At 38.8% G+C, this 24,335-nt stretch overlaps 1 long non-coding RNA gene across 1 annotated transcript; it reads right to left on the bottom strand.

The window, feature by feature from the left end:
- Positions 1 to 1,238: 1,238 nt before the first annotated feature.
- LOC139434609 (uncharacterized) lies at positions 1,239 to 5,343 on the bottom strand. The gene is made up of 5 exons (XR_011643941.1): positions 5,167 to 5,343; positions 3,870 to 4,014; positions 2,678 to 3,075; positions 2,298 to 2,403; positions 1,239 to 1,680 (listed from the first exon to the last, which is right to left on the bottom strand). It is a non-coding gene; the product is annotated as an uncharacterized lncRNA (long non-coding RNA).
- Between the last annotated feature and the right edge of the window lie 18,992 nt (positions 5,344 to 24,335).

Raw genomic sequence — 24,335 nt, 5'->3', positions numbered from 1 at the left:
AGCCTAGCCATATTCACATCAAGAAGAGCTGTAGTGGAAAGAAGGGAAGTCTTGGTATTTGATATGAAAATAAATTATTTTGAACACAAAGCACTGACACCTGCAATATTTATCTCTGTCATGCAATGCGTAATGTGATTGCCTTCATTTGACCATTTGCTTGTTAGCTTGTTTGTGACCTGAGAGTCTCTCAAAAGCTAATGGCTGGTTTGGCAGGAAATGTGCTGTGCACACCTATTGATGTTTTTGACCCGTCTTTCCTCAAAAGCCACCTTGAGGTCATCTTTGCCTGCACTCATGGCACCCTGCCTGGGTGGTTAGCACTGTTGACTTGCAGAAAAATGTCCTGGGTGTGAACTTGTCTATTGCTGAGTGGATTTCATATTTAAAGTTAGAAATGTAACTGCTTATAAGAATGTTGACCTACTTGCTTGTTCGGTTACCAAAGGGTCGGCTACAATTCGAAATGAGCCTAGCTATATAGCGCTCAACACAAAGTACATTACATTTTTAACAGAATATAATTTCACAAACTTAAATTCCGAAATGTCGATCATATGTTGGCACCAGAGGGTACCCAGATAGCAAAATATGATTGAATCAATGTTGAAATATGGTTAGGCAGAAATATTGAATCCATGTTGAAACCCGGACATTGAAATTAAACAGAAAGCGCAAATTGTTTTAATGTTGAATAAACGTTGGACTTTCAACCATAACTGACATATAATCAATGTTGATTCAACCATCATCTAAATAGGAATCTACACGCACATTTTTGGTTGATTTGACATTGAATCAATGTTAGGAATCAACATTGATTCAACCATCTTCCAAATGGGAATCTACATGTAAATTGTAGTTGATTTTATATTGAATCAGTGTTAGGAATCAATATTGATTCAACCATCATCTAAATGTAAAACGTACTTTCAAATATTCAACTTTTCTAAGCATATACTGTAACACATTAAGAAAGTGAATGTTTTTCACCAGTGAGTTTTCTGCATATAGGTCTACATCTTAACAGACCATTAACAAGTGCAACATCAATACTGTACTGAATGTGGTCCAAACTTGTAAACACACACTTCACCATGTATTGTTGGCAGACGGTTGTATTAGCTTGTTCAAAATTACCTTGAATTACCATATTTCCCAAAATGTGTGAAATCAAACTAAAAATGACAGAAAACATGATTTTAATATTCAAATGTATTTTTTGAAAACAGGCAGCAATGCGTCCCTGAGCAAGACTCTTAACCCGTTATTGCTCCCCAAACGCTGTGGAATAAATGCAGAGGACACATCGCATGTGCAAATATACAGTGACATAAGATACCCCCATAAAAAAGAGGGTGTGTAAGAACCATTGGTGCAACTCCAAACAAGAACAGCCTGAAGCTTCAAGTCTTCCATGAAGACAGTAAGAACAACAGTCTATGTTCCATGAAAGAACAGTATTGTCTATGAGGCGGTAACCTTTGTACTGTATGCACAAGGAAAACACAGAGTGTGGTGGGGTACCCTAAGTTAGACTTGCGCTTGTTTAACTTGTGTTCATTTCACTTGTGTTCCTTGGGATGCCTCCCTCGCGCTCTGGAGCATAACGAAGCCACTTCTTCACAGTTTCACTGAAGCCATTGTGGGTCAGCTTGCGGTCGAACTGCCGAGCAGCAGCTGAAAGACAAGATTACAAAAATAAGCGTGAGGAAGAGAGAGTGTGTGTATCCCATACAACTTCTGTTATAATAAGAAAATCACTCTCACTCTGTACAGTAACACAAGCTACAGTCAGCAGCCAGTTTGCTAAAAGACTGGACTGGAAAGAGGAGCAAACGGCTAGCCTGGCTCTATCCAGGTAATAACATTTGCACCCGAGCACCTCTAAAGCTCACCAATTAGGTTGTCTTTTTTTGGTTTATTTCTTATAGCTTCACCATCAGCTGATTCCAACCTAAACTTTTTTGTTAGATTAAGTTCATGCTTTATTCTTCAACAGGGGATTACAGAGAGACATGAAACAAGGGCAGAAAAGAGACATAAAATGCATTATAGGAGTTGGATTCAAACTCAGTAGTCGGTATTATATGGCTCACAAAGAGCATAATTCTGTTCTGAATCACCATCAGTCACACCTCACTCCCTAAACTTAAGCTAATAAGTAGTTTGCAGAAAATAACAAGATTTACAAAATGGCGACATATGTTCACATTGTCAATTTGAAGGAGCAGTGTGCAGGATTTAGTATGTCTAACAATGGTAGGTTCCAACCAATGGATAGCTTGTTCACTCACCCTCCTATCCCAAGTTGTAGGATAATGTATGTTGGCTGCAAAAAACTTGAGGGCCAATCATGTTTCCTCTGTCCATTCTGCGCTACTGTAGACGTGGCAGTGCAACCTAGAGGACAAACAGATCAGAATCAGTAACAGGTTTATTGCCAGGTAGGTTCACACGTACAAGGAATTTGACTAGGTGTCGTGGTGCATACATACAAATAAAAAAATTAAATTTAAAAAAAAGTACACGGATAGCAAACTATATTAAGAACACTGTAATAAAAATAGTAAGATAGCAATAAAATAAAGCAGTATTTTACATCGAAATAGAATGCAATAAATTATAGAATATAAAATATGTGCAGTAAGCAATATTTAAACATTGCATTATTTACCATCCTGTGATCTCCATTATGTAATGCATAGAGTCTGCATTGTGGCTGAGGTAAAGTGTCAGTGGGGGGGAGCGGGCCTTGTTGAGGTGGCGAGAGGTTCTGGTCCTGATGGAGAGAGGTTCTGGTCCTGATGGAGAGAGGTTCTGGTCCTGATGGAGAGAGCTTGATAGACTGGTGACTGGATGTGCAGCTGTTGGTGTACAGGGAGAAGAGCAGAGGGGAAAGAACGCAGCCTTGATGGGAACCGATGCTGATGGTGCGGGAGTCCAGCTGCAGGTGGAGTCGGGCACGCGCAGCTGGGAGAACTTGTACTGCAGCAGAGCCGGGATGATGGTGTTGAAGGCGGAGCTGAAGACCACAAACAGGATCCTGGCGTAGGTTCCTGCTGTGTCCAGGTGCTGGAGGGAGAAGTGAAGTGATAACTATTAGTAAACCATAATGATGGATGTTATTATCAGCAGCTGCCAATAGATCCCCTACATCTTGTATGATGGACCTTTGAAGCAGGGTTACACAAAACACAAAAATAATAATTGTAAAACAGTTATTGAGAGCATCCCAAGGGCATTGATCCTATGCTAAACCTTCCAGAACACCAACTTTCTAATACCTTAGAAACGACAACTAGCCGTTGGCACGAATGTAATGCTTCAGCTTCCTACGACTTTAAAGCTGTGTGGACATGGCTCTATGAAGAGTCGTTCATATTTTTCTCATTATTTCATAAGTTTAGAAGGGGTAACAACAGTTACCTTTTGTTAATGTTACCTCAAGCCAAACTTGTGCGACTTGTTTCTGAAATCCCTTTCTCTTAAAATGAATACATAAAATAAAAAAACAGTGGTGCTTACCCTAAAACTAACTACTGGATAGGGTTAACCCTAACCCATATATATTTTTGTATTATTATTATTTTTTTTTTTTAAATATATATAGCACCAAATTGCAAATAATCTATATCCACGGTCACTTTTCACATTGAACATGAGCTCTTTTATTAAATAAACTAAACGCTTTCATTTCAAGTTGAGTTTAGTGTTTTTGACCCTAAGAAACACTGATGCATTAATCAATAACAATAATCCACAGCTCCTCTCTCTGCTCCAGAGGATTTAAAGAATATATCAGCAGTAAACCTAGGGGAAACACTGACATTCAATATTATGTTAGAGACAAGTTAGTTATTACTCACATATCAAAGTATTTTCATCTGCAAGATGGAAGAATAGCTGGGTGCTGCCTGGAGACACTGATGAGGAGTCACCTGCTGGCTTCAGCAGCTTTCCACAGAAAGCCATCACATGTTCTGTTCCATAGTCTTCACTGTCCACTGTGCTCTGTCAAAAGAGTGAACATCACAGCTGTCATGGTAACCCTTTGTTACACAACATACAACCAACATGCGTCAAAAGTGACCCAAATTAGTTTAAATTGTAAATATCTTTGCAATAAATTACCTCCAGGAATTCCTCAATTAACCTGTTTTTGATCAACACCAATTTTCATTTTAACTTTCTTACTTTTTTAAATAAAAATCATGTTTGTATCACTACACTTCTAAGGCACAACATGGGTAAACAATTATCTGTATTATTTCTTATGTTATTCCTAGTGTTTCTTTAAATACATTGTTTTTGATTACCACAAATCATTATTTTAATTCTCCAGTTCTAATTGATGAACTAAAATAGTTTATGCCAAGTGTGATGCAAATGCAAAAAAAATAAAAGATACTTTAATGATAATTTTGTTAAAAATAATCATTTTAGCAGACCAAGCATGTGTGATGTAGTAATACAACAACTATTTTAGTTCACACAGTGTGACATTAGCTAATCATGTTAGCTTGTAATATATAGAGCAGAGCTAACTAGCAAGTTAGCCAAACGTTAGTGGTTAGCAGTTTATGCTATGATAGCTGTTGGCTACTGAACATTAACAAACTGGATTCCGCCGTACAAAAGCTGTGAAACTTTACAATAAGATTGGCGACAACACTGTGACACCCTGCTGCACGTTTATGTATAATCGTCCCGCGTTGGAGACGAGAGGGTGGCGGCAGCACTGCAATAAGCTGTAAGCTAACGTTAGCAGCCACCGATTGTCCCGCCGGTGGGACATCTTGCAAGAAACAGCATCTCAGGACTTCTTAAAATGTAACAACCTATTAATGATGCTTACTTAACGGGAAGAAACTCAGCTAACTGACGATATTAACCATTTTTAACTAAACGAAACAAGTCTAACAGCTAACGGGGCTAACGCTACTTTAGCACATAACTGGCAAAAGCGATCTTTTTTACTTCATGCTATCTGCACAAACGTATCATATGAAAGCTGAGATTCCAGATTCCCTTAAAATATATGTCTCATCACTCAAAACTCACTGAACTAGAAGAAGAAACGTAACCTTAAATACAGAATTAAACATTCACAAACTAAGGATTATCTAAATACATGTTTAACTCCATTAAAGTTGCAGGACTCACCATATCTCAAGTCTTCTGTTCTCTGTTGACGTCCCGATGCCCATATTTAACGTGTAGATGTAAAACTATCCCGATATTAGTCCATAAACTCGTGAGCAGATATACAGACACCTGTAACTCCACAGGAGAGCCGCTCAAACTGACGTGGAAGTTTCAAATTGGATTGAAAGGCGCGGATAGTTCTCATTGGCAGGTTTTTTCGATGACGTTTATATCAACCAATCAGGAGTGTTGTGGACTCATTCCAATCCTGCTTGTATGGCTGGATTCCATTTCAAGTGGCGTAGCTTTTTACATACATTTTACGTTTTTTATTTATTTTACAGTTAACTATTTTAATATAGCCTACTATGAAAGCTACTTTATTTACACAAAATCATTTTTGGGTATTTCTGCAATATATTACATTTTTTGTGAAGATGCATACATTTATTTAACATTTAAGAGATGTTTTATAATAAGATTTCTTTTTATTCTACAACAGTACAGAATACAGTTATTTTGTTGTTGTTTTACATTTAGTTACATTAAATATAAGGTTTTACTGCAACAAAAAAAGACAGTTGCCTTCATTTTACATGCAGTACAATTATGTGTATTTTATGTGTTTTTACATAGAATTCAAAGTAATTTAACATTCAAGACAATTAAACAATGGAATTATCCTGTAAAAAACGATAATTTCTCATCAAACCAATTTACAGAATAAAACCTTTATTTATTTTAAATAAAAGTAATTTACTTTTATGGTATTTACACGTAATATAGAAAAACAAGAAAGGTCTGTAAAATAATACAGTACAATACATTTTTTTTACGGTGTACCACTAGGTTAAAATAGGATATTATGGGACATTTGGACTGCTCCACTCCTTGTAGTCTCTGTCCAAAGGTAACTTTTATATGTTTTTGTCATTACGCACAAACTTAAGAAGATTTACACATAATAATAATTTTAAACATTCTGACACACACACCCCAAAAAAAACTCTCTTTCTGAGAGAATGGGAATGTTACTCTTTTACTGTCATTTTATGTCTGGATAAACTCCAGTCCAATGCAATTTTAAAGAGATAGTCATTTTTAAGTAATTAGTGGTTATTATTACATTTGGCTCTTTTATTGCTACTTTTAACTTTTTAATGGATCCTATGTAAGTAAAGCCTGATAAAAGTGTCAAACTCCCGAAATCCACCAGAATACTGGAAATTACATCTACTCTGTTAAAAATGTCCTGGGGGGACCCCCAGACCCCCCGCTTGAGGGCGTGTTCAGTATGTGCACCCCCCCCCCCTGGAAAAAGAATCTCCTGTTATCGCACGGTGTGAGGTTGGCAGGTATGGCTGAAGAGCTGATTATCATCCCTAGCTCAATGAATGTTAGGGACCCAAAATAGTGTCACTACAAAGTACTACCAATAGAATCCAAATGGCCTGAAACGTGTATTTTTAGGTGGTCAATTTTGGCCTCAACACTGTGGGATATTTCTCCCACCCCCACACACAGACTACACCCCCCCCCCCCCCCTACAGAGTACCCCCCTCCCTCCCCCATCGAGGAAAAAAGAAAAGAAAAGGCAAACAGCATAGATTCAACATTGATTCAATGTTGGCATTTCAATCATTAAATTCGACCACAATACAACGTTGATTCAATGACATCTTTTCAACATTTAAGGTTGATCCACCATCAATCTTCAACCTTAACCAAAAATCAACATTTTTGACCATAATTCAACGTTGATTTAACATCTTTTGCTATCTGGGTAAGCAATCCGATGGATGCAGCCCAGTGTCCAAACACAGATGTCAACCTGCTTACAGTGATTGAGGTTAAGTCAATGTATCACTAAAGTCAATAGGATTCATACTTTGGAGTCCATTACTAACCATAATTGTTGAGATATTTCGGTTGTGACCAAAGAAATGGGCCGATCAGTGTTATCCCTGGAGCCATGTTGAAAACCTCCACAGTCTGAAACCATGTAATTGACTCATGCATGGTACTTAGCATACAGATAAATGGAGGTGAACGGATTATGATACAGGAGCGACTTGTGAAGTCTTTATAACATTTATATTCCCTTATTTTTTGTGGAAACCTGTCACCTTTGGAATTGGAAACATTGTTACTGACAGGAATTCCATTTTTCACGGACACACTTCATCATTAAAAAAAAGTAGACACTTTTATTCTGTTCTCCTGTGAAGCCAATGGGAGGTGTTTGATAAGAAATCACTTTACACACCCGCCCTTATATAACTATTCTGTCCTCGAGAAGAGCAAAGTTGCCAACAGAGTTAACAGGGACTGTGGAGATTGTCAGATTGGGAGAACACATGCATGCTACTGAGTGACTTCTTGTTAAGATGTATTCAAATGTGAAAACAATACTGTTACCTTCATCTCCCAATGCTCAGAAATAATAACCATAACCACATCGAAGTGACTAACCACAAATTCAAATGAACCAGTTATTGTTATTCAGTGGGCATGGATCCAAAGTGGCTGTTCTTGCCTGGAGGAGGATGACCTTTTGTTTGTTTCTCTCTTGTGGACTGGCAAGAGTATAGACCTGTGGTTTTCAAAGTCTGGATCATGACCTGCCCCTGGGATATCTATCTGTCCATCGACCAACTTTAAAAAGGCATCCATCCTGCTGGCCTGAAATGAACTGTAAGTGGTGGCTTTCACACCGTTTTTATCAGTATTGCACATGCTGATGTATATGTTCTTTGCCTCTAATCTAACACCTTAAGACCTTAAAAAAATAGATCGCCTTAAAAAATGTTTTAAAGAACCTGACTGTCTTGTTATGTTAAACATAACCTGTTTATTATTCTCAGTTCAGCACACTTCTGCTTTGACCCTCGCCCACTTGATCTGCCTTGTCCATCACGCTCTGCACTGGAAGATTTATTAAAAGAATAATAGATTGTTCATCAAACACAGGGTGTGATTTTGTGTGTTTAATCACAAGGGGTGAAAGCCGTGCTCGATCACAGGCCATTCCGTAACCCCTCGCCTCAGAATGGAGTCGGGCTCTTGTTTTTGCTGACAAATCGGAGGTCACGTCAAGATGAATTGTTTTTAAGAGGAAACGGGTCCATAAACTATGCAACTTTGACACTACCGTGTGCGTGTTTCAGCTTAGTAACTTGATGTGAACACAAAGAGATGGCATGTGCCAAGTATTCAGTCACAACTTGCTATTAACACTTCTATCATGTCTGCTTCTCTTAAAGACCAACAGTTCAAATGAGCACAAGAACGTTTCCGAGGAAATTAAGAGAGTCTTGATCAATTTCACAAAGAGCTACTAGCTTTGTGGTGCGAAAACATTCTGCATAATCACATTTTTCATCTCTTGTACAATTATTGACATGCAATATGATGAACACTTTAAAGTGATTGGACTGCATCAATGGGAAGGTCTGAGTGATGTGTCAGCGAATGTCTCAGTCGTCCACTCATAATTAAAGCTGTGTAGCGCGCAGGAACCCTAAAGCCACGCGCTGTAACCATTGGAGATAAGAGTCACACGCTCCAGGCTTACTTACTATCGGCCCAATTATTAACTGTGTGGTGCACACGGCCCTCTCAACGCCTCTGCAGCCAACCTTTTAACCTCCCGCCCTCCTTCAATCCCATCTTCATGCAATAATTGGAGCACACATGGGATGTGAGTGTGATAAAGAGGAAAGGGGTAACACAAATGAAATAGGCTGATAAGGCACACATGCAGGATTAACCTTTTTATTGAGGAGATCCATCAAGAGCACTTTTTCCTCCTGCCAGCTCATGTAGTCAATTTGCAACAGCACAACTGAATCATAAAATTCTCCTTTGATTGTCAGCTTGTTTTGTGTTGTTGTATAAAGTATTAGTAACATTTTACGTGTCAATTTTAATGATATCAATCATTGAAAGTAATAATTTCTTAAATGTGAGAAGCTGGAAATAAGCGTTTGGCATTTTTGCTTAAAATGCATTAAATAATGAATCTAATAGTTAAATAGTAGCAGATTAATATTCTGTTGATCGACTTATTTTTCTACTAAACTGTTCAGCTTTATGTTCAGTATACCAATAATATGCCATGTTCGATGTCATGAGATAACATATGACTTTAGTTTACATTAAGACTTTTACACACATGATGTGATAAAAGAGTTATATCCTTGGGCATCATAAGAAGGATCACCGCCCTTGCAGTAAAGGATAACAGTTTTGACCAGTCAACTGTCCTCAGGAGATAAACAGGAGATCTACAAAAGACAAAATAGAAATAAAAGAACTCCTCCGTCCTCTTTTGAGCTTGCACCGTGTGTTAAACACCTCCACATTCAGTCAGCGCCACACCTACGCAGCAGCAGCAGCTCTGGCTGTGAGCTCCTTCTCTCCTCTCCTGCGACTGCATGAACACTTACAACTGTGTCTTGACTAACGAAGCCCACATATCTACCTGTGAGGAATGTGTCAGTTTTCAATATAACACCCACTACAAACTCATATACAAGTTAATGTCTCATAACTCCACTTCTTCCTCAGTTTTAGTGTCTGCACATACTGTATGCTGCCTAAATGGTGCAAATTAGATTCCATTTAAAAAAGATTCATTGTTATAAATCTCCTTTGGATGTGAGTGTCTTGGTATGTAAAGTTATGGAGTGGTTGAGAGCTAGAAGATTGATGAGTTATTGTGTTGTAATAGACTTCCTGCTCCATCAGATACCTCTGCTGCTCTGTTCCACAGTGTGCAATAAGGTGAGTCATGTATCTATAGTGTATGATTGAATTTATTCTATAGAACACATACTGAACTACATCCTTCAATAAAACTACTATAAAAAGGTCCAACGTGGCAGGGAGAAAAAAAGACACAAAAATCAATCAGTCTGGGTTTGAAAATAAAATGCAATCCAATTTAAACCAATCTTCCACTGAATGATGCAATATTGATTCATGATATCTCACAATTTACCTTTTTTTATACACCTTTTATGTTGAAAGCGAGAACTAAAACAGACGTGGGTTTAATATTTGTTTTAAAAGACTTGATACAGGAAAGAGCTTGACAAAAGCAAAGACATATGTAAGGTATCCAAAAGTAGGTAAACAGGTAACCGTTTGGGTCCATTGTATGTACACTTTTCTTTCTTTTAAAATGAACAGGAACAGTTCCCTGATATTTTCTTGTGCAGAATGTGTATCATAGTTCGAACAACCTAAACAAATCACAAATCCATTTGAATTGGGACCTTATGAATGAGAATGTAATTGACTTGGGAAATCAGTGGCGATTTCCAGCACTAATATTCAATTATCTCTAAGATATATAACCCTCAACAGATATTATTTTTGTAACTTCGTTCTTCATAGATTTAGCATAGATACAAACTTGGCAACATTCCTAGATATTTGTGTCGCTTTTTTTGGCGATCATTGGATGGAGGTGTGCATTGGAACTGTCAAAAATGTTGGTTACTTTTACAAAAAAGCATAGTTGATTTATATGTGTGGGTGCAGTGAACAGTCGTCTACAGCTGTATGACTCCCTATTCTCCAGAGGCTCGTTCTCGCCAATCCACAGCTGTGTTTGAAATGAAACCCTGCAGATACATTATGCTTCATTCAGAAATGCGTCACACAATAGAGTCTAAATATGCTCTTACTCTATCTCCACTTAGCCCCACAGTGGACACAGTGGACATCATAGTTTGTGAATTGTAAAAAACGATTTGGTTGACACCTGGATTGGCAAAATACAGATGCGTTACAGATGCGTTACTACTGAAGCTAATGTCTCCTTAAAAAGCAGACTGCAGACAATCATCTAGCAGCCCCTCATGTTTTGCCAACGTTAACCATTGTTAAAAAGAAAAATGCGACCCGCGGCAATTCATGTTAATTTTGTTAGTGACTTGATTGCAGGCCAATATAAAACTTGGCTGTCATCTGTCGCTGTGGCATCCAACAGGCCGAGGCAGCCGACAATGGGAGACACTGCACATCATATCAATAATTTAAGCTTTCAAATGTAAACGTTTTTGTTTAGGACTTTCAGTATTTGAGTCTGTAAGCTTAAATAAGGCATTTCAGGTAAAGGAGGCTACAGCTATTAAATCAATGCTTCACACAAATGTAATAAATACTTGGGTAAGTATCGGATCAGACTCGGTATCAGCAAGAGACTAAATATTCAAGTAAACGGCTAGGGAGCGTCAATTGAGTAATCTGTTCAAAGATATAGTGCCTGTAAACCTTTTATGGAGGACAACCGCAAACTGTTCCACCAATCAAACAACTTCTGGAAACATGTTATACTATAGTATACCTTAGAATATTTGTTATGTATTCTCTCTATATTCTTTCTTGTTCATTTTCTTTTTTTCCCCTTATTATTGTCATGTTGATACATGCGACCTGAGAGTGGACTGTGCGAAGATCAAAGCACCGGCATGTTAGGCAAGGTGGTTCGTATAGGCAGAGCAGCTTCCGGAGCCCGGCACAAAGCCCAGTGCTGTTTGATGGCACAAATGGGGGACTAATGCTGCACTATATGTTACACCTTTCAGGGGATACGGCAGATGCAGGAGAAGCTACATAACTCTATATAGACTTGGTAATGAGGATGTGAAATGTGTACAGGTTTGTTTTCATGCTCTGCTCTGATATTAGCCTTTGTTCTCATGGTGTTATTTGAGTTCACTGTGGACATGAGCACGAAGTCCGCTGCTAACAACCCTAATTATAGAGCGTGTACAGTGGTTTGCTTTCACAGAAACAACAGTTTAATCTGCCCTCTTACATTGATCACCCTCCACTGCCTGCAGGCCTGCAGTGTGTAGCTCCCCTGCACGCTGACAGGTGTCAGCAGCTGCCTGCTTGACATTTCCGTCATTAACAAGCATCTGGTTTGTATCACACCCCTAAAAAGGCTTGCCACCAGGCTCTGATTTTCATCCTTGGAAATAACCGATGCATCCCTTGGTAGATTACTCTCTGAACATAATCCAGAGTTACGTAAATCTAAAGTGAAGTTAACGTACCAGTCACAAGTTCGACTGGTACAGTAGCTGTGTAAATCCAGCTATTTCATGCTGCAACCACTGGTGAATTTACTCAAGTTTGATTTGGAAATTTAAATTAAAATGTAGTGAAATTCAAGGAAATGGTTCCCCAAAGCAATTACTTAATGGTTTTCTTAAAGTTAAGGCTCTCAAATGTGTAGTTTGAACAAGTGCTCAAGTGTCTCTTAGAGATTTCAGTAATCCATAAATACAAGAAAATGAGGCTTAAGATTGTCATTGCTGAAAGTATGGGCACAGAGAAATGCTGAAGAAACTGTTCAAAAAAGGCATTCAGCCAAGACTTCATATATATGTTAAATTTCCAATCCAGTGGGTTTGAAGCCGGCAGAGTTACGGTCAGCACTGAGACGTATGAATGTTGCTGTAGGTAACAGTACAGTCCCCTGAGGTGGCCCTGTGCACCGCTGCCTGTCCGACATACTGCTCTCGACACGAACAAAGCGTGGCATGTCCTTGTAGTCTTTAATCCAGAGTTCGATGTCCTCGTGCATCACTGAGCCACTCTCTGAGGAGGCCCCTCTCCATGCTTCTACCTTCTTCACATGGGTAGAGGCAGTGCGGAACAACAGCTAGTGCCACAGAAGCACTTGTAATGATGTGAGCTGTAACCTAATGATGTCTTCAGTTCATAGACAACGACTGCCACACATGTAATACATCCTGAGTGATATAGAAGATGGATGAGCAGCACTGAATGAGGAAGTAAAAAAAAACAAGATGTGAAACTGATTTGAAAGAAAAGTCAGTGCTGCATTAGTCGCAATACCCGGTGATGTCAAAGTAAAACAAATATGGTGCTTTTCAAGGATAGGGCAAGTAGTCAAGATTTTAACTGATGAGAAATTGTTCAGACTGAACTACATAGTTCAATGTTAAGCTAATTGGATATTATAGGGAGTGTTTTCTCTTGTTTTAATATTCTGTAAAGCACCAGGCAGGCTAATGATATTCATCATGGGTTTTTAAAAGCCATCTTTTTCATTGGCTTGTGCCCAGCCTCAGTGGCCAAAATAGCTCATCATATGTGCACTGCTTCATTCACTGACCTCAAGTAACATTATCTGCATCCATATATTAACAATTTCATTTCCCTACATGTGTTTGATTGTGTTAAAAAGAAAGATAGACCACATACAGTAAGCAGGGTTGGGCTGTGTCATACAATAGACAGTATCACGAGGAAGGAAATTAAGGATTTTCTTAGGACAGCGTGGAAGCTCATTGGTAAGCGGTGTCACAGCCAGGCGCTGCAGACTGCTTCCTGCCTTCTGCTCGGTGCATGCCAGGACAGAAACACTGCCTGCCTATCAGGGATACGTCGGACTTTTAAAGAGGATAAGGAAATACAACTTTTTCTTTATCGAGAGACTAAAATGCTGTGCTCATTTTCATGTCTGCAGTATTGTCCAAGGGCAAAATGTTTGTTTATTACTGGATATCCAAACACAACAATGGTAGCCTGCAGCAAAAGTAGTTATACTAAATAGTTATAGTACACTAAATGATTTAGTATTAGAATTATATATATTTAAAACTGTAACCTTACATTTAATGAAAAGTGCTAGAATAAATTATACTTGTATTATTACAAATTAGGTGTGGACACTGAAATTCAGAGTTCATTTATTTAGTTTGAATTTATTTGAGTTAATTTCAATTTACTTGGCTCTTTAATGACTTTAGCATCGTTTTTGAATTACCTTTCATAATGTTTCTCAATGCCGTTTGAGAAACAAAGATAAAATATAATGTTAAAACAGTTGTACATTTCTTTCTCTTATATAGTATATACATATACTGTAGTAATGAACTTGCCTTTCATAAATATGAAGCGTGTAAACTGGCTATGGGGATACAATGTGTGATATTGGAATACAAATCACCTCTGCTGCTAAGGACATCCTCATTGCCATACAGATTACTGCCTCACTACATTCAATTCATGTTGTTCAGATCAATACCACAGACAAGAGGAAGCCCTCTGCGCTGCCCTTGGTATTCTGCACTGGAAAGGAGATGTTGGAATCCAGCAATACAGAGGATGGACAGAATAATGGAAACACATGATAAAAGAACTACGGAGCAATTACATCCTGGCTGAGTAAATACAAGTTAGAGGTTGCAAGCTGTTTAGCATAATTTCCCAAACCCATATGTATTCTGTGTATACTGCGTGTGACAGCTGTGCCTTCTTTATTTCCCAAATGAGAGCCATATCATATTAAACCTTTTTTAACCACTGTACTAGTGGAAGTCTTATGACCTCTTTGCAGTGATTTGAGCTATATTGCATGGTGTTTATTCAACATAACATAGCTTATATTACCATTTCAGTTTGCTGGTGCTTGCAATTAAAATTTAGTTTTATGAAATTCTTTCCTTCTTTTCTTAAGTTTTGTGTGGTGCCAAAATAAGATAATACTGTGAAATACTTCTTCACAATTCAAGAACTCATATATTGACTTGACATAATTAGGACTTGTGCATGTGTAAGCGTGTGCCTTTTAATGCTCCTTATTTGAACTATTGCACATGTTTATCTACACAGTATGCTGCATCACATTTTGCCATCTGATTAGCTTTTGTTTATCTTCAAACAAATTGTAAATATGGCTGGGAGATAAAGGTACAGTAGTGATGTAGTGGGGTAGAAGTGGATGGTAGCAGAACATTCAAATACTCAAGTGAAGTGAGATTGCTTAACATTGTAAGTAAATTGACTGTCTTACTGTCCAACACTGATCTAATGTTTGGGTCAGGGAGAATGTGTTTTGGACCATAATTGCATGTGTAAGACTTTCTTCCATTTTGAGAGGAACTTCCACTAAATGCTTAGCTAAATACAAATACTGTACATAGTGCTCACAGGGCACATCTGAACCTAAAAGACCATTTCTAATTCGTATGGATCTGTAAAAGTTCTGAAGAGATATCAAAGCAAAGCTATACAATAAATACAATCCAGTAAAAACTCATATTTCAGAAACTTGAAAAAGAAAGTCAATGTGCGTTGTGATTAATAAAGTGAAAGGATGATCACTATTCATCGCCTAATAATGTAGTTTATAACAAAAATAGTTTGGATTGATTTTCATTGGTAATCAATAAGCAATGTGTCATTAAATGTTACGTCTTGGCACCAATCTCTGATGGTGTAGCCTAATTTCATGAAGCTCCAAGACCAGGGCTGAAGTCGAATAGTCCATTTAGCTTAGGAACCTTCCTAAAGGAGTGAAATGACCCGGAAGTCCCTCAGTGGCAGCCATGATAAGTGCCGTTCGAATTCTCTAGAATGATGAGAATGATAGGAAAGGAGGTTTCAAACTTCCTTTATAACCTCCTTTAGCTTAGGAACCACTGGAACTCCCCTCAAAAAGAGAAATATGAACGTTAGTTTTTACTGAAATTATCAAATAAAGTCAACATTTCAGTCTTTACTGAGCTGTGTGGGGTTTGTTCAGCTTCTAAAAGATGTTTGAATGGTGATATACACAGTGATAGATGTTAAGGACTAACGTTTATAATAAATACATTTGTATTGATTTTAAGATCTTTAGTTCATACAATCATACCAGTGGCGGCCGGCCCATAGGGGCGCTAGGGGCGCCGCCCCACCTCTTCCCACATAAAAAAAAAAAAAAAATGTAATTTAAAAAAAAATATATATTATATATTTTTATTTTTAATGAACAAGGTAAATGTCATACAATTGGTATCACTAAAATGTATAATCTACAATAAAATCTCGTTTAAAATTGTGTTACGATGTCTAAAGTTACTGATAAGTCACATGTTTCCTGCCTGGCCTTGCCCATGGCATTAGTTTATCATTACGGGGCAGAGCCCCCGAGCCAAACAGCAGCAACCAGCAGGTTGCAAAAGTCTCAATAGTAAACTGTGCCGCCGAAACATAATTTCAGCCAATCAGCGCCGTCAAATATTTTGGTCACGAGGGCGCTCACGTTGGAGCCCACGTAGGAGCCCACGTTGCTTACGTGAGTTGTTGTTTAGACTCGTGAGTGACCAAGGTGACGCAGTAGTTGGATGAGAATGGTGTGCAGGTGGAGTCGGCGGACCTCGGTCCGCAACCAATTTCGTGCAAGAGCTACTCTCCAATCCTTTCGAAAGGAGAAGTTTGGGAGATAAATTGATACTTAAAGACCTTGGACCGGACCAACCCGATTTGTATATATCACAACAAGCTCGTGAAAAAGACAACGTATCAACAAGGCTTCTCACATGGCTAGCTGGTTTATGTATGTCTGTATAGGCCGTTGTTGTGAGTGTGGACGGTCGGATATAACGTTAGCTTAGCCAAGCTACATTCAGAAAACAAGCATTCTAAAAGGTTTTTCGCCTGCCGTCTGTCTGCAGACTTGTCAAAGCATTAATTCATGGTTTTTACTAACCGTTATCAGTATGTTGTTACGTCGGCATCATTTAGAAACGTGTATTACAATTTAATCACGATAAAATATGTTCATTTTGTTGTAGCTCCCGAGCCAGCGCGTCTTGTTTGAATGATGCGAGTAAACACAGCTGGCATCCGCGGTGAAACTCGAGCGACTAGAGCGATGCGATAGGAGGGTTTAACTTTAGAGCGAAGCGAATATTCGCATCGCGTCCGGTCTGAACGCTTAAAGCGAGCTCCGCGCTGCACTGGAAACGCGCCATTACATCACCAGAAGTCCTAATTTAAGGGGTCATTTCTCCCAAAAAAAATTGTTTTACTCACTATATCAACAGCCCCACCAAACATATTTTCCACCAGCCGCCACTGAATCATACGTATTGGGATCATTTGTATTAATGTGGACCGGAGGGAGAGGGTGACGAGCATAAGTTTCACTTTCCTTTTTTATTTCAATTCCAGCTTTGGTCATGAAGAATATGTTTCTCTGTTGTCCACGTTCATAAAACAAAGCAGCAGCATCAGAGCACGGTGCAGAGTCTCTAGATGAATTTACAGTAGTCCCTCGTTCTTATTAAACATCCATGTTGTAGTCCGCTGTATAGAAAACTGTGGTTTCCATAGTTTCCCCACAGCAGCAGACGCACACAATGACGTCCGCTGGCGCATCATAAACACGTCGGATAGTGAAAGTGCATTCGGATTCTCTAAAGTACCGCAGTCTCTTCTCCTAAGTCCTTTTGAATTCTCCTATCCACTATCCCTTAACCCCGTGACGTTTCACTCAGAGGTCAAGGAATAGACGATAGGGTTAGAACTTAGGAGCTGATCTTTGGACTATTCGACTGCAGCCCAGTTCACTTCCTTTGCTTTCCATCCAGCAGGTGCAGGTACTTTAGCAGCTGAGGCTAAGTGGAGAGGCTAATTGTTGTGTCGCCTCAGACTGAGTCAAAGAAAGGGTGAGAACCCTCGGAGGGGGTGAGGGGAGGAGCGGCCATCTGGAGAGGGGGAGTGCCCCTGGTGGAGCGGCAGGCGTAAGTTCACCACATCTCACCAGCCCATCGCTGAGCCAATTTCACTTTGTGAACTATTATTATTGTGCGCTGAACTGAAATCATTACACAGACTGTGTTTTGCATGAATTTGAACCGACAAATGAACGTTATGCTGTCTTCAAGGTGCTGTCAGGAGTACCAGGATTAAGTTAAGCGTGAATTAATTATATAAACAAAGAGGCTAATTAAATGAGACAGTCTGTCATTTCTGTATTTCAATACATGTATAGCATGTTGGATATGCCTGTTCATACACACGTGGATACAACTACTGCTTGAGGGAGATGCCGATTAAGCTTAATTAAAGACCCTATATGTATTACCCATGAATTATACTATAACATTATTTAAGAAAAAATAAGAACATCCTGATGATAACTTGGAGGTGGACCGCACTTCTAGGAGTTGCAATAACTTTCCAATTTCTTTCTTCCTCACTCCAATTAGTCAAATACTTTAGGCTTTCAACTAACTCCAACGATAACCCATCAGTGTCATGAGCTGGTCAGGATAACTGCCATATTAGAAAGACTGTGCTGGGAATAAAGAAATGGCTGGGTCAAACCAACACTGGACTTTGTCCCACGTCACCAGCTATCCTGCCAATGTTCACTGATTTGCCTTCCTGTTTCAAGAAACCTACCTTCTTAACTAGCTTCATTTTGTTAGATATATTTGATGTATATATTATTTTGTCGCCTTTATTAGAACAGCTGAAGAGAGACAGTATGAGAAAGGTTATGCACAATCCTCAACAGGGAATTCAGCAAAAATATATCCAAGATGGGCCAAACTAGGTCATGAAACCTCTTTTTTTCATTTGTGCACATATGTTACCATGTTTAGGAGAGCAGCGCTTGAGCAGCTATTAAAGGACACATTTACCTGTGCTATGTTTTTCAAAAGGAAACCCTGGTTGGAACTTTATTTTGAAAAGAGTGTACTGTATGCATGTAATGACCGGAAATTGAGACACCATTACTGACAGGTCCACAACTGATGCTAGAGTCATACCTAGAGCACCATTGTTTGAAATGTAGGGCCACTGGCCAAGCATCAGTGTTATTTGAGTTAGAATGTTCAAATTCAAAGGGACTTTAGTTCTGAGGTGTTTTTAATCATAATTCAATTAGGCTTATGAAGTGCTGGGCTAAATGCATTACTCATGCTAGTATTAATTAAATATCTATGATCATAAATATTTGTATGGGCTGAGTGTCCAGTTACACTAACAGGCTTTTGACATGTATATTCCTCTGCAGTTACCAGCATCTCTTCCCGCACAGAAAAACATATGTGCAAAGCTTCTCTGTTCTTCAGCCTAGTAGCCATGTCAAAACTGATAGTAAAGCAAGACTTTCTATGACAAATGATGAAAAATAGGCAACATGACTAATCATCTATCCCTCTGTCATGTGGGCAAAACTGTCATTAGAAATGATGAATGAACAATAGATGTGTGTTTTGCTTTATGAGCTGTTATATTGATCTGCTTCACAGAAATCAAGTGGCATGCTTGAAACAAGCACCCAGCTTGTCTCCACCAGTTTGCTCAAAGTCACATTTTCGGCTCCCTGTCTTCCATTATCTGGCTGTGCTCACAGAAACAATGCTGTTGTCTGCAGATGTTTTTTTGGAGGCAGCTTATTGGCAAGTATTTAATAACGGCGCCTCATTACACTTGAGTAATAATGTTTGAGCTGTGAGCTCTGTAGAAAGCGAACCCACCCAACAGGGACACGTTCAGTTGTGACAATCTGAGAATCAGCTTTGTCCTGCAATAACCTGCATTAACCACAGACATGGGCCTCCAGTTCTAGGACATAGCATCACATTTTTGGCCACGCATGCGGTTGTTAACCCACAGCAGTGGTAGAGCTAACACTGGTAGAAACAGGCTGAGAATGTAGGGCTAATTAAAAATAATGAGCTGTGTACGTACAGTACAATAAAGCACTGACCAACCTTTATTAAAGCTAGTCATCACTATTACAGATCACTAAGGTTTCAGTTCCAGCAGTCTTCATACATAATATATTACAAACATATATACTCCTGGATAGTGAACCAAGGACACACTCTCTTAATTAATTAATTATAATCTAACAAACACGGAAAAGTAGCCTCCTCTAATTTGCTCATTTACAGTATCCTTTGTAAAGTAGTAATCAGCCCAGCATTTCCTTGAGCAAGGAAAATATTAATTACGCTTGAAACGTACTATAGATTATATTTCTGTGTAATGAAGTCGGCGGAGGACGCTCTTAATTATACAGCAGGATCGCATTGACAAGGCCAGTGACTTTATTTATTCCCAATGGAAAGAATACATGTAAACAGAGCCAGAACAAGAGGCATTGTGTGATACCTGTGATAAGAGACTGCTGGTTATGATTGTCATAATAAAAACGAAAAAAGACACGATTTTCGCAGACCACTAAAATACTTCATGTGCTGGGTCAAGCTAAGTACAAATGAGCCATTATCCTGAACAGTTTGAGTTTTCATCTAAAAAGCACATTATCTTTCAGTGGTTGAAGAGTTGACCAAATGAGATGTCTAGCGGAGCAGTAAACACAAACACTGATGCTCCTCAGAGCAACACCTGAAGGCCACAGCGGGACGGCAACACCTGCTCGTTCCACTCATGTCACGCTTTGTTTCCAGTACATCCACCCAGAGAGAAACTGAAAGACAGAAGTCCTGAGTCAAAACACAAACAGGTTTATCAGGTTCTGGGCATACAGACACTAGATAGAACATCTTGCAAAGTTATTTGTAAATAAAGCATATCGCACATCTATACATATGACCCAGTTTAGGGTTGGTTGTTAAGGAAACACACCACTAGAAAAGAAATATGGAATGAATAGAAGATGAGAGATGAACAAATCAAAAACCACCACTATAATCTTAACTTTCCATTTCCAGGCACAGCTGTGATTGATTTCATGGCGTCTGGGGATTTGCTCGCGCTCTTCTCTTCCTCCATGTTATTGGAAATGCCATGATCACAGCTTGAAGCGCAAGGCAGCACTCGGGTGGTGTGATAATGGCCTGTAAAACGTTTGACTCTCTTTACAGTGATTGTGATGATGATTGACATACAGCTACACAAGCGAAAACTACTAGGGGTTTGTTATATTAGGAATGTTTGAAAATATTTTTGTTTCATTCTTTTCACTGCGCTTATTTTACATATTTGATTTACCAAGGTGTCTGTTTGTAAGAGCTGTACTGAAGCACATTTCTTTAAAATCATGGAAATGAAGTATTGAAAAGAATGAGAGTCATAATGTCATTAAAGAAAATGTCCATTTGAATGTGTGTGGTGCTCTGAGGCAAACAGTAACGCTAAATGGCTCTTTGTCCCATTCCAATGTGCAGGTTATCGCGCACCAGAACAGAAAGTACAAGAGAGACATTTTTGTCAGTGGTTTCAATATAACATGTAGTATAAAAAACACTGTTTGGTTTGTGAGCTCCATAGATATACACACGTATAACAGTTATGCTGTGTTCCCACATTTTATTCCATACATATAAAACAATCATCCATTATGAGTCAACACATGTAAATGTCATATAGTATGAAACTTTGGCGCTATAAGCATTTGCATAATAAATCATTTTTATAGTTTTGTTGTTGAACAGTTGAGACCATATCCGTTTAAACTATTTTATGTTAAACTGAATTGTGTGTGTCAGCTCTGTGGAGAGGAATTTTATTATAGTCACTCCTGATGTTTTTCAGCTAGAGTGAAATTGTAGTTAGCTGTCTTCATAATGACCCATTGTGGCTGCAGTTACATTCTACATTAAGACAGAATATTCTGACTCCTAAGACAAGAAATCCCTGCAGAGACTCACAGGGACACAATGGACGTTTTATTTCCATTTTATAACAGGACCGGCCTTGAACTACCCCCAACGTCCCTCTACCTCGTGACCAGGCTGCTTTGAAACCACAGACAGAGGCACTCAAACTACACAAAGGATGCAACATTTAAAACGAAAGCAGTTATGCTGTGCGAACTAGGGCCGCCAATTGATCAACACTTCATCAAAGTCACACCATTTTTTATAAAGGCAAAATCATTTGAATATCTGAATGAAGTATATGGAGCTGCAGTAACGTCCAAGCCTACACATTGTATTCTTTTGAATAAATAAAACAATCCTTGTTTGGTACAGATGGTACATATTATCTTAACATATATATATTTTTTAATTGTAATAAAATCATGTTTCATTCTCTAATGTTGCTAATAATAGCGCAATTGCAAAATCATCTTACATTTTGCAATTAGTAATGTTTCTATACGTTCGGCCCTAGTGCTAAGATGCAATACGATAGAACGTTTTGCTGTTTTAACTGCTGTTGTTTACACAATACCCCTATACACATCGAGAGCCACTGAAGCATATCCAGAATGACCTGCAGCTAATTTATGTTAAAACATTCATTTTCTGTGCATAAAGCTACAATAGTGTCTCCCACACATAGACTTTAGTCGTGCAGGCCTCCCAGTTATAGATGGCGACCCAATTTAGTATCTTAATGTGTGTATCCACAGCCTGGGACCTCACTGCCTCAGCTATCTCTCATGGGGGGACACGGTGGTCTGAGACGGTCTGAAGTGCTGCTGGACTCTGCCGACATGGTACTAGTTCCAGGTATTGCTGATGGACTGCTCCATGAAAAGGCTTGTAGTGAAACATTACGCATGCATTTCATTCCCACGCAGAGCCCACATTGATGTTTTCAAGATATCAAGGAAGCTATTGTTTTACTGCATCATTTTAAGGCCTACTTACATATATCAACTAGGTTGTATGCTTCTGCCAAGAAGTCAAGCTAATAGGTCACCACTCCATTATTTAATCAAATTTGAAGACATTCCCTCCTGAGATTTTATGTTAACTAGATTAGGACAGAACGTCTTAAGGATAGGAACACATTTCCTGAGAAAATGCACAATATTGCTTGAGGCTTCAAAGTGAGACATTCATTCTGATGACCCCACTCATTACGATGATGTGTTGGGCCACCAAACCGAGGGTTCATTTCTATAGCCAATTACAGACTCGCTTCACAGAAATATTTGCTTTGTTTCAGAGACAAAACTCTAATTCCCAAGTCTATAACATCTGTCCCAGGGAGGTACAACTCGAAATGCAATTATCCCCAGCCTCCCAGAAGACCCCCTCCATAGGGATGACATATGTTTATTGTTTGTTATGCGCCTAATGTTCCATTTACGGCAAAAATAGCTCTTTTTAGGTCAGAAAAACAAGCAGTGATTTACTCTCACAATATCATGCTCATAGTTTAACTCATTTGTCTCAGTATCAAAGGCTCTTTTGAGACTTTGATCAAAAGTTTTAATTGGCTTCATTACTGACACATTCAAAGTCATTTCTCAAATCAAATAGCTAAAACTATTAAATGGATAAATGCCCAGATATTGATCTTTCTTTTTCTATTCTGAATCCTTTGACAGCAATTAGCAATGTTGTGTTTAACTGTTCCCTTGCTGTCTAAATGGTGGTACACAGCACTAAGAGTGCAGGGAAGACCTGGTAAGTAATGTAAACTTATAGATCTATTATCCACTCATGGTCTACAAGAGTACTCAAAAGAAATGTGCAGACTAAATCCCTCTTCACTAACACCTGTCAAATCTGAAATGGTGAACCTAATAGCTGGTGCCATCAGAGAATGACATTCAGGTTGAAAGTCATATATTTGACCATGCTGTGGTAAACGGTTTTCATTATCCGATTTATTTGGGGGGTTAAATTGTGAGAAGCATGAGATGTGTCGCTGAGGCTCTGCTGGAGTCACAGTATATCTAAACCTCAGGGGCTTTTGACAATTACATGAAGCTTGTATCACCTAATTATGGTGAGAAACTCCAGGTGTGTCAATTGGATTTTGCAGTCATGGTGCACAATAACAGTGTCATTCAAATGGTAAATGTTTTTTATTGTTTTTTGCTCACATCATTATGAGATCCTCAATGGTTGGCTTTGGGATATGAATTTGAATTTGTTTTAGTTAAAAACTGTGCACACAATGAATATATTGTATGGGAGTGTCCAGAGTGAGTCCCCCCACCTGAAATGCCTCCGTTGTAGTCCTTTGTTTACGTCCGCGACAGAGTGACATCACTACGTATCACTTATTTGGCTAGCGCTCTGACACAATGTACATGAGACGCTAAGAGTCTGGACATCTCTAAGCGGTTGACCGATCACAACAGAGCCTGCCAGCTAACCAATCAGTGCAGACTGGGCTCTGGTTTCAGACAGAGGGTGAAAAGAGGTGCTGCAGAACATTAAAGCATGTAGACATGTCAAAGTAGAGGCACTAAATACAAATATGAAACCGGAAATGAGCACAATGGGGTCCCTTTCAATATAACGCAGGAATGTTTACAGGTAGCATGTGAATGCATAGTAATATAGTTACATAACAAAAGTAATTCAGGATTTCATTTTGTAACGATGCATGTGAGTGATCATCAACATGGTCCTACGAGTTTTTATCCAGCATAGGAAGCAAAGTATTTTTGAACTGCTGCGTGCCCTTAAATTGTCTCTTTT

Source organism: Pseudochaenichthys georgianus, chromosome 10, assembly GCF_902827115.2.
Source record: "Pseudochaenichthys georgianus chromosome 10, fPseGeo1.2, whole genome shotgun sequence".
In the NCBI taxonomy this organism is placed as follows: domain Eukaryota; kingdom Metazoa; phylum Chordata; class Actinopteri; order Perciformes; family Channichthyidae; genus Pseudochaenichthys; species Pseudochaenichthys georgianus.
This window is presented reverse-complemented; position numbering and strand designations above follow the sequence as displayed.